A 12,479-nucleotide genomic window follows, 5' to 3' on the forward strand; every position below is an offset into this window, starting at 1 on the left:
AAAGTGGAAATACTTTAGAAGCATTGATGGCCAATATATGTAAATATAGCTATCCTCCACAATTTATTGAAAAAAATCTATCATCTGCAGATCTTTATAGTCCGTTGTGATCCCAAGAGTCTTTATATAACTCATTTATCACTCACCTCTACTCCACAGAGCAAGTATGTGATAGATTGTGAGGAGCAGCATATAACTCATTTCATACAAGTAATAGCACTGTTGAACTTCAGAAAAGACACAACGGGATAATTGATCTGCAACATTGTGATTTTAAAATAGCTTGAATGATTTCTTATTGTGTTGAAGAGCCCCAGATATTAAAAAGGTTGCTAAAATATTTTCCCGTTTTCCCAGTTGCCCAATGCAGAAGGACACACATCAAGGAAAATAATAATTAAATTAAATTCCTAGGAGAATAACATGAACTTTCAGCAGCTTCAAACTTTGGAGGATAGTTAAATCTCATTTATGTGAAAAGAAAGAACACAAAATACAAGAGCTTGTTTTAGATGTCCAATTTTATGAATTGAAAGGCATTGTTCTGATTATAAGTAGTGACTAAAACATGTCTTATTCCTCCCAGGTAATTAGAGCTACTGATTATTTTTCAATCAGTCACACATCCAGTTATGTAAATCTACAGTCTCCACCCCTTCTGGTTTTGTTTTACATTCATATCAAGCCAGTTTTTGCACTCAGAGTCTGACTTATCATGATGACAGTCATACAAAGTATCCTCCTTTTGGCTCTCATATCAGGTGAGTGACTCTGTTTAGTGGAGGAAATGAAAAGATCTGGTTTCTGCCGTTTTCAGAACTCATTCTTTGTTTCAGCTGCGCAGGGTCAGTCCCTCACCTCCTCAGAGGCTGTGATCAGCAAAGCAGGACAATCAGTCACTCTGTCCTGTAAAGTGCAAGGAATGTCTCTTGCTTGGCTCCACTGGATTCGACAGAAACCGTTAAAAGCACTAGAATGGATTGGACGCATTGACTGGCACCGGGACAATATTTGCCCAACATCTCCAAGGCCAATTTTCTATCACCAAAGATACTTCTAAAAACACAGTTTCTCTGACAGTGAAAAGTCTGAAACCAGAAGATTCAGCGGCTTATTATTGTGCTAGAGAGACACAGTGACACAGAACTCAACAAAGCCGTACAAAAACTGATGAAGATCTCTGTGAGAGGCAGCAATGCTAGTCAGCACGGGCGCCTGTATAAATATAGTTTTTCTTCTGAAATAGAACCATCTTTGTTTACCTGTTTCCTCTCAGTCCTCTTTACAATCGTCTCAGTAAAAGCTCCCCCTCCTTTAACCCCCAATTTTTAATTTTCAGTTCACCGACACAAACATGCGAGCACGTTTACAAAGAAAAAGTGAGAATATTTCTACAATATGCGGCACAGTGAAACACTCTTAGGTGAGGTGGGTTGAGAGGAAGATGTACGGAGGAATACGTAGTGTTATTGTGTTTTAATACAATTAAATTTAGTTCTATTTCCAAGGCTGGAACACGAGTTGTCAGGCTTGCATAGAGGAAAAAAAAAGCCAGCGACACTTCTTACATTCATATATATATTTTTATGTCACCTCTGCTCCCAGCTTGCCAAAACATCTCTCCTTTCTTCCTCTGGCTGCACTAGCAGCGCCCCCTGCCTGGCACCTCGGGAAATGTATCTTAAATGCAACCGTGGCTGCACTTACACACCGTATGAGACGAGGGGAGGCAGAGGACAAACCCTCACGCATTCTCCTTTTACTCCACTAACTCTCTTTTACAGTCATAAAGCAAAATAAAAAGTAAAATAGAAAAAAAGTTGCGAGTTTTTACGTCCTGGTTATAACGGAGTGACGGCTGTCGCCCCCAAAAGCTCTGTTGTACAGACAGCAGAGATGTAAAGAGAGATCAGGGAGGGGCCAAAGAGTGAGGAGGAGGAAAGCACAACTGGGATGGGGGGAATACTGGTACGTGCGTCACCAGACTTAAACCTTTCCGGGGGGGCTGAGCGTTTTAGAACAACGGTCCTCCGTCCCCGCCCACGCCTGGCAGAGATTCACCTGAGGAGCCGCCCGACTCCATGCCGGCGCCGCCGGCGGCCTCCAGGGAGGCGGGCTCGAAGGCCTGGTCCGCCCCCAGGGCTTCGTCCTCCGTCTTGACTCCGTCGGGGAGGAAGGAGGAGTAGGCGTCGCTCTCGGCCATCAGCAGCTTCAGCTTGGAGATCCAGCTCTTTCGCACCACGCGGCGGGCGTTGGTGCACATGTCCGCTGCGATGGCGTTCATCTCGCTCTCTTTGAAACTCGTGGCGAAATTCTGGCAATAAACTGAGACACACAAGATGCAGTTAGGCTGCTAGAGAAACACCTGTCACGCTTTAACCTGATTAAAGTGCTGCACAAAGGGAAGCACCAGTGAAAATACTTTGGGTACCCTTGATTTTATGTGAAACCTATATCTGTTAATACGGAGTTGCTTTTCCAACTGATTAAATGTACTCAAATTAAATTGCATTTTTAGTTTTTAAAGAAAACTTAGAACTTTAAAGAGTCTGACTTTATCAACCTGTCACTATCATAATGTCAAGCAAATTTCACACTCCCACTTAGGCAGACGCTTGACTTTTCTACAGATGTGACAGATTCGTTTTTCCACCCCTGCGGTTTTGGCGCATCGCCAACGTGCAAAGGTGCAAGTAGGTGGGACAGCTTCATAGCTGCCTTTTCCCCACAAACCCTAAGAGACGAAAGAAAACAGTCAGATTGAAAACTGTCGGTTAAATGCTTGGGAATTCTTTCAGTAAAATATTCAAGTCCCACCCTCACTGAAAACATACTGATACAAAATAAGGAAATATTTCGCACAGAGCACGTAGTTTCTTCAATTTCCTTTGTGATAATATCTTGAAATAGTTCTGCAGCTACGCAGACTTCAGATCTGTTTAATCTGAGAGCATGTTTCTGCTCCCATCATATGTTCTTGAAAACAACTCAATTAAACTACAATGACTAAAACTAGTAGTCAGTCTTTTCAGGTGCTCCAGGTCATTGAGAATAACTGGAACTCACACTGAAATGATTCACTTCTGCAGCCGACAACTGGAATAAAATGACTACATAGAGCTTTAAGACTTGTTGACCTATTTTATCTATGTATTGATCCAGATATCAGGCACTCACTTAGCCATCTGTTAACTGACAGCCATGGAAGAAGAAAGAAAAACCCTTCCTAAAGATTTATCTCCAAAATACTGAACTTATCTCGTTTTAAAACCACATAGTTAAAAGATTGGGGTGACGCTGAAAGTGGGAAATCCCACAGACAATCCTTTGAGTCACATTTGCTAGTAAAATGAGATGGAACATTTCTGCATCTTCTCAGAACAACTCAAGACTTTGCTGTTCGATGGAGTTTAGTAGATTGTGGCTACAAAATGAATGGTGCCCTCGCATTTCATCACAAATGTTAATTTAATTTATTGGACTTTGTGATACACTTCTTTATTTACCAGCAATTCCTTCAAAAGTCAAATTGGTGTCACAATTTTAGAATAAAGACAGATTTCCTCAAGCTATTAATGGAGAAGGAGAGTCATTAGGACCAAGGAGCATCCAGAAATAGCAAAAGTATGGCAAAAGTGAAAATCTAGCACAATATGGCCATCCATCTAACAGGAAAGCCTTAATTAGAGAATCTGATAACTCTGGAGGAGCAGTAGAGATCCAAAGTTAGGTTGGTAGAATGGATTTACATGACAACTATTGGTTTTGCCGTTAAGGATGATCTTAACGGTGGTAAGAAGACGTGTTTTGCTGGAATATGGCAATACGGTAGAGCTGTTGTAAAAGAATATTTTAGTAATCGAGGAATCTATCGATTATTCTTACGATTAATCGGAGAAAAAAAATTCTAAAGAAAGATATTGATAAATCTGGTGTAACACCAATGGTAACACTGATCGTACCAGGTCCTACTGGGGACCCACACCATTGTAAAGGTCAAAGGAAGGGACACCTGGGTCCACGCCACACAGCGCAAGGGCCATTTGGGGGAGAAACCTGAGGTGCCAGGGGATCTGGACCAGGGGCAGCCAGAACCTCTGTCCCAGAGGAGCTTCCAACTATCTGCCCACCTGCACTAACCAGTGACAGGGCAGTGTGAAGCGCAGAGCCGCCCATGGAGAGGCAGCAGGACAACTGGATTGAAATACTCCAAAGAGGAGGAGAGAACAGAGAGCATGATGCAGCTCTCTGGAAATTAGAAGCAAGGTGAAACAGACCCGGATGGAGAAGGAGAAAATTCTGGCACAGAGGACATCACAGTGCCATGCTCGGAGGGGCAAACTTTCATCCTTTGGCCGGAACGTAAAACAGGGGGCGGTGTTCTAACCAGCTGTGGAACGAACACCTGACATAAAGACACCTGTACTCCCTCTCCATTGATTGGAGCATGGAGGGGAGGGGGACTGAGACCAAGCGACATCTGTATCATCCTGAGGGAGACCATCTCCCCTTGGGCAGACAAGCCGGCAGGAACCTGACCTAAGGAAACCGTCTTCTCCTTCCTGGAGCAAAGGAGGGGGCGAATAACAACTGTTCTCCGAGACGTCCACGTTTGGAGCCAGCACATTCTATAACACTCGGGGTCCTTGACCATCTTATTACAGACTCAGAGACTAGATGCAGTGACCATTTGTCTCTAAACTTAAATTCAAAAATCAAAAAACTCAAAATCAAAGGTGATCTAAAGAAATGGTGAATAAAACTCAAATAGTCACCTGATGCACCGTGGATTCTGGTTTACGCAGCAAAAAGGATCAAAGGTCAAAATATAGTTCTTTGGTTTTAGTTGCAGATCAGGCAAAAGGTTACAGGCTTCTGCTCCTATTCCTGCACCTGCTCTCTGACTGACAATAGAAACCGATATGACTTATTGGCTGATTCTGTAGGCTGGTAAAAAACCTTATGACCACCCACGTGCATAATATGCTACCTAAGACCCACCTATTTATATCGTGAAATACCCACATCCCAACCTGAAATTAATTAACTAATTAAGTGAATTCCTAATGAAAGAACTTATTCTAAACAGCAAATTAAACAAAATTCTAATAATAAATCAACTAGGAAATAAACAATAAGAATAAACTAAACAATTTAAATTCTAAGATTTAACCAAAAAATGGGAAAATAGCTTCTACACTAGATATCCTCCTTCAAACCTGAAAAATCAAACAAAACTAACTCTGCCCGCGGCCTAATTTTTGTTGTTTTTAACTTTGTTTTATTTCTACTATATTTTTTGTGATTTTATTTTATTATTTTTATTTGCAGCAAAGTGGGGACTAAAAGGGGAGGAGAAAAAAAAAGTTAGGTTAAACGTGACAGCCAGACGGAGCGGTATGCCATATAGCTAGGATACACATACATATGCTGGACGGTGAATGTAACTCTGTATCTGATCCATTTATATGACAGGTGTGGCTTGTAACATTTGATCATTTTTCTGCATTAAAGCCTGCTTTTATACAAGCAAATCTCATTATTTCTCAAGGTAATTTACAGTCAGGGGTTCTGGTTGGGTCCTGAAACTGGTGGAGCATAGAAACAAAATGAACGAACTCCAACAAAACGTACAAAAGACGAGATGCTAACCAGTTTTTTCCATACATGCTAGGCTACATGACGGTGCAGCATTATCCTTATGGCTATCCGGATATAGTTTTTCCGTAAAGCAATATGTTTCTAATCATACTTACTTATAAAGTATATGAACGTTAGTCTTCTGTCTTGATAAAAACTGTTCACTACAAATCCCTGGTTACACCGATGGCTGCCAGTCGTTATGCTTGACAGCTGCTATCCTTTGCTCCTCGTTGAAGGTTACGCAATAAAATTACAAATTCGGTTTTCAACCTTATCCGTTTCTGCAGCCGACCGTGCAGCGTCCTGTGAGCATTTTTACAGCAAAACAAACTGAATAAAAGAAATATTAAGCTACCACATGTCTGTTTTTTATTTTTTTAACCAGCTTTGAAGGAGCGCATAGGTCGTTTTTGCCAAGGCTAGAACTGAATAATTTAACTCTCTTTTCCGGTCCTCGATATTCGCGGTCTTCGAAGGACCCGGATGCAGACCGTGAATTCGGGCACAGCTTTTAACACAAGTTTAGGAAACATGACTTATTACGTGAGAACATAGAATTCGACGGGTTTGGTGCCTATGACGTGTGAATGGACGTCATAGACGTCAGGGTCTTTATCTGCACTTTTTCTTCTCAAACCCTCACTTTGCAGTCCTTTGTCGCAGAGCCTGGATAAGTTACAGTTCATCTTGCGTTAAAGCAGAAAACTTTAAGCTTTTCCTCTAATTAATTGAGTCTACAGTTATTATGGATAGCGGATTGACCCAAATCGTCACTGTCAATATCCTAAGGTTTATAGTTCATCCACTTTTCTTGAACTTAACCTGGATGGAGTGGATGCGTTTGGCAACTGGAGATCCCGCTCGCACCACCACCTGCGTTCTGATGAGGATTTTAGAAGACATCCTAGAGCTTTTTACATCCAACGCTCAAGTTAGTCTTCCAAAGGACTGCCGCACCGCTGAAGCCATAAAATCCATCGTTGGCAACAAGGTGCCTGAGGCCTTCGCCAAGGTCATCAAGGTTAAAGGAGAAGTCCGAACAGAGCACACTGACAATTTAAACCATCTTATTGTCAAATATGTGGTGGATAGAGTCAATTCCAACGTAGACTCTGACTCTGACGACAGAAATCACGCTGATCAGCTGATCAGCGATATGGTTGACGAGATCAAAGTGATGATTAAGGATCTTTTTGTCAGACTGCATGCATCTAGTAAGGAACCGAAGAAAGTCGTGGTCCGCCCAGTTGAGCCAACATCTATGCTCAAACGTCTGAAAGGGAGGATCCAGGGTTTTTTCACCAAGTTCACTCGGAAACATTCATCTAGGGTTGCTCCAGTGAACCTACTGGAAATCCCAGAGACCTCTCACACCGTGGCCAACAGAACTACGGCAACCTTGGTTCCTGAGGAGGCCTACGTTCCTTCAGATAATGTGTCAGACGTCATAGATCTAGAAAATTATCCTGAGATCCCGTCAGCCATAGACTCTCAGGAATTTGAACTGGAGCCAAGGTACAACATCATACCCAGGGAGGCCTTCGTTTATCCTCTTCAGAAAGAGGATTTCGAGCCAGAGCCCAGGTTTGATGAGATCACACCTGTGGAACCGTTCATTTGTCCAGTTGAGTCATTTTAATTTTTTTTCGTAGTTGTTAGTTAGGCCATTTTACAATTGTTTGCTTAGTAGTTAGTTAGGTTTTTAAATTGCATAGGAGTTAGGTGTTTTTTATACTTGTTTGCTTAGGAGTTAGTTGTTTTTTATAGTTGTTTGCTTAGTAGTTAGGTGTTTTTTATAATTGTTTGCTTAGGAGTTAGTTGTTTTTTATAGTTGTTTGCTTAGTAGTTAGGTGTTTTTTATAGTTGTTTGCTTAGTAGTTAGTTGTTTTTTATAGTTGTTTGCTTAGTAGTTAGGTGTTTTTTATAGTTGTTTGCTTAGTAGTTAGATAGGTTTTTAAATTGCTTAGGAGTTAGTTAGGTCTTTTTAAATTGCTTAGTAGTTAGGTCATTCTACAATTGTTTGCCTAGTAGTTACAGTGGATATAAAAACTACACACAGACTTTTATATCAACCTGCAAAGAGCTGCCACAGGATCAAATGGATCTCGTTATTCAAAGATATCAGTCAGGTGAAGGCTACAGAAGAATTTCCAATTCATTAAGTATTGCCATGGAACAATGTGAAGATTGTCATCATCAAGTGGAGAAAACATGGCACAATCGTGACATTACCAAGAACAGGACGTCCGTCCAAAATTGATAAGACAAGAAGAAAACTGGTGAGGGAGGCTGAAGAGAGACCGACAGCAACACTGAAGGAGCTGCAAGAATTTCTGGCAAGTACTGGCTGGACTACAGTACGTGACAACAATCTCTGTCTTCTTCATATGTCTGGGCTATGGGGTAGGGTGGCAAGACAGAAGCCTTATATCTCAAAAAAAAATCTTCAAAGCCCGGCTAAATTTTGCGAAGACATCTGAAATCTCCCAAACACATGTGGAAAAATGTGTTATGGCCTGATGAAACCAAGGTTGAACGTTTTGGACACAATTCCAAAAGGTATATTTGGGGCAAAAAAAACACTGCCCCTCACCAAAAGAACCCCATACCTACAGTTAAGCATGGTGGTGGTAGCATCATGCTTTGGGGCTGTTTTGCTTCAGCTGGAACCGGAGCCTTAAGGTAAGGTAAGGCAAGGTAAGGTAAGGTAAGTTTATGTATAGCACATTTTCAGCAACAAGGCAATTCAAAGTGCTTTACAGGAATTAAATTTAAACCACCCTTATTCAGGGTGGACGGAATTATGAACAGTTCCAAATATCAGTCAGTGTTGGCACAAAGCCTTTGGCCTTCTGCTAGAACTTCATCTTTAAGCAGGACAACGACCTAAAAGACACGTCTAAATCAACAAAAGAATGGCTTCACCGGAATAAGATTAAGGCTGTGGAATGGCCCAGCCAGAGTCCAGACCTGAATCCCATCAAACACCTATGGGGTGATCTGAAGAGGGCTGTGCACAGGAGATGCCCACGCAATCTATCAGATTTGGAGCAGTTTTACAAAGAAGAGTGAGCAAATATCCCGACATCAAAATGTACCACACATTTGTTCCATCTCGACATACTGTAGTCCAGATAGAACCTATCAAGGTTCTTACTCAAAAAGACAGAGTGCTGTAATAAAAGCCAAAGGTGCTGCAATAAAGTATTGTACGTTTTTTTTATTTTATATTTGGTGTGTAGACTTTTTATATCCACTGTAGGTCTTTTTAAAAGTTTTAGTACTTGGGTCATTTTAAACTTGCTTGTTTAGTAGTTAGTTGGATGTAAAATGGCTTGTTTAGTAGTTAGTTGGTTGTAAAATGGCTTCTTTAGTAGTTAGTTGGTTGTAAAATGGCTCTTTAGTAGTTAGTTGGTTGTAAAATGGTTCTTTAGTAGTTAGGTAGTTAGGTCCTCTCCATGGGCTGCCACCTTATCGTGGTGGAGGGGTTTGAGTGTCCCAGTGATCCCAGGAGCTATGCTGTCTGGCGTTTTATGCCCCTGGTAGGGTCACCCCAGGCAGACAGGTCCTAGGTGAGGAACCAGACTAAGTGCAGCCCAAAGATCCCTTCTGATGAGTTAGAGCAATGGACTTAGTGTTCCCTTTCTGGGGCGTGGGTCACCGGGGCCCCCACTCTAGAGCCATGCCTGGAGATGGGACACGCTGGCGAGCGCCTGGTGGCCAGGCTTTTACCCATGCTAACATTAGCATTATGGCTATCATTAGCATATTGAGGGTTATCGCTAGAATGTTGACAAGCACAAAGTCAGTGAACTAACAATTTAGTTCGCCAACATTAGTGTATAAATTAAAATTATTCAACATAATAAACTTAGCTTAAGTGACATCAGTAGCACCTGTGATGTCACCAACATGTTAATTTACATTGACTTATTCCATTAAGTATGATAAATATTGCTAGTAAATATAAAATTATGTAAAATGCTTATTTTAGATTTAAGGCTAATACTAGCATCATGGCAATCATAAGCATATTGAGTCACTAGTAGTATCAACATGCTAGTGATTCAATATGCTATAGATAGCCATCAAGCTAACATTTACCTTGGACTCAACATAAGCATTTCACATAATTTCATATTTATTAGCAATATTTCCCATACTGACTGGATTAGGTCAATCTAAGTAAACATGCTGGTGACATCACAGGTGTTACCGATGTCACAGGGGCTACAGATGTCAGCACCTGTGATGTCAGTGTTACATCACACTGATGTCAGTGTTACATCACACTGATGTCAGTGTTACATCAGGTGTTACTGATGTCACTGATATAGTAGCAATATTTACCATACTGACTGCATTAGGTCAATGTAATTAAACATGCTGGTGACATCACAGGAGTCACTGTGATGTCACCTGTGATGTGTGATGACACATCACAGATGTCATTCAGTATGCTAATATCATTCAGTATGCTATAATTAGTATACAAGTTAAAATGATACAAAATGCATAAATGCTGTCGGTAACATGCGTGATGTCACCAGCATGTTAATTTACAGTGACTTAATCCATTGAGCATGATAAACATAGATAATAAATATGAAATTATGTAAAATGCCTTGTATTTTAGATACAAAGCTAATGTTAACATGAGGGCTTGGGATTGCCACTCGTCCCGTAATATATGGAATCGTATTTGGCTATTAAATGTTGCATGAACTGATACGATTTGTTGCGTATTTCTATAAATGTCCGATACACTCACCTGTCACACACACATCAACACTAAGTGAAACCATAATGACCAAAATAAAACCCAGGAAAGCTCAGCTAAATTGTAGTGGTGGGACCATATTCATGTCTTTGATGTCTGTCATGGCAGACCGGGTGGAGTTCTGAGTAGTGTGACATCACGTGCAAAGGGTCAAAATCACTCTTTGGTTACCTAGTAACTCACTCTCTGACTCTTGGTTACCTAGCAACAACTGATCAAGTTACTGGCGCAACCGTGCTCGTAACTGCTTAAAAATAAGTTATTAGCCACAGAAAACAAAATTGCACACAACGCTGGTCACCAACAAGTAAATTCAGCAGAAGATATATTTATAATGATTTCTTTCTTTTCCATTTTTTAATTCAAATTTTCCTCTCAGGCAGTCTTTCTAGATTGCTTAAATACCACAGAATCAGTCTCATTTACCAAAATCTCATATTGGAGCCATAAATCCATGCTTATCGAACCTTTCCTATAAGAAGTTCCTGTATGAACTGTAGTTTATTTTCCATCGACTATTTCTGATTTAAATACATTTGAAGAAATACAAAAAGAAACCAATGGAAGTGACTCTTAATTTTGCACCACTACTAGATTTAATAATTTATCGCTTTAAGAAATACTTCAATAAATGGAGTTAGTGAGTAACTTATGATCTGTAAAAAATTAAGATTATCCAACACAGATGATTTTTGGCACATACCGTTTATCTGTTCTTTTGAACAAAAACTGTGGCGCCATGTGTGGCTAAACCTAGAAAGCACAACAGCACAGTTTGTATGCATGTCCGAGTTTAAAAGAAATAGTAGAAAGTGCAAGGTGCAAAATAAAGATGAGATTTATGAAAGGCTTGCATAAAAGGCTTGATAAACGAGCAGCAGTGAGTCCTGCACAGGAGATGACATATCAAAGATCAAGTATCAGTCACAGTTACTGCAAGAGTTTGTGCTGAGACTGATAAATGAATGGAAAGGGTCACTGAGGACCAGAACTCAACATTATATATATATATATATACACATACACACACACTCTAAGAAATAATCCTGTAAATTCACTGTAAATACTGGCGTCTGTAGCTGCCAGTAGATTACCGTTCTTTCGAAAGAACGGTAATCTACCGTTTTTCTGAAAGAATGATAAAAAAATTACAGGTAGCTACAGACGCGAGGTTTTTTTTTACCACTCCTTTAGAAAAACGATAAAAACAAAAAAAAACTGCCGTCTGTGGATACCAGTAAGTTACTAGACATTTACCTTTTCAATCCTGTAATTACCTTTTAAAGTGGTGTACTGTAAGTAAATACTGTAATGACGCGTGAATGTAGATGTACAAATCTCACATTTCTGCTTGGTTCATCAGTGCATCACCTAATTGCAATATCTGTCCGACGTTTTCGGTGACGTCTGCTCCCACTGTATTAACACCCAGCTCCCCTCGCCTGCTGCCAGCTGGTCCAGGTTTAGCAAACCACGGGAAAACCAACACCTGACTCATTTAGGCTTTCCCAAATGACAGTTAAACACATATATTAAGTCAGGTAACATCTAGTTGTAATATTTTGGTTCACTCAAATATTTAATACATTCCTGAGCAAATCGGTTTGACTGATTAAAGTCTAAAAACATATTAGTACAGTACAGTCTTAGTTTTACGATAGAACATTAATACCTAACCCAGTGTAAGCTTCTTAGAAGTGCTACAATTGGTGCGGTTCTAAAATGCATAATCAGAACTTCACATAACAGAAGAGGATGTGATAACAGTCAGAACAGAATTTTTATTTAAAGGCACCACTCAAACCACATATTTCCAGTATATTCAAACATTCAAAATAAATAACACATAACCATTCCTCTGAGAACTGGTAAAAAAATAGACCTTCAAAGTCAATATATAGTTTCACCAACACTGGATTAAAAATTGAAGACTTTCAGTTTGCAGTGACATAAACTGGGTTTAACTCATTAATTTCTACAATCTTATGAACACAACACAGTTCTTAACAAAAGCATGGATGTTTCTTTATCACTAAACAAATGAAAGAAAATTACT

At 40.2% G+C, this 12,479-nt stretch overlaps 1 pseudogene across 1 annotated transcript; it reads right to left on the reverse strand.

Annotated features, from left to right (window-relative positions):
• Positions 1 to 503: 503 nt before the first annotated feature.
• LOC145552513 (nucleus accumbens-associated protein 1 pseudogene) lies at positions 504 to 5,984 on the reverse strand (annotated as a pseudogene). The gene is made up of 2 exons (XR_014088580.1): positions 5,757 to 5,984; positions 504 to 2,325 (listed from the first exon to the last, which is right to left on the reverse strand). The product of XR_014088580.1 is annotated as a nucleus accumbens-associated protein 1 pseudogene (transcript).
• Positions 5,985 to 12,479: the final 6,495 nt, after the last annotated feature.

The sequence above is a fragment of the Poecilia reticulata genome, chromosome 8, assembly GCF_904066995.2.
Source record: "Poecilia reticulata chromosome 8, P_reticulata-male-v2, whole genome shotgun sequence".
NCBI classification, from domain to species: Eukaryota; Metazoa; Chordata; class Actinopteri; order Cyprinodontiformes; family Poeciliidae; genus Poecilia; species Poecilia reticulata.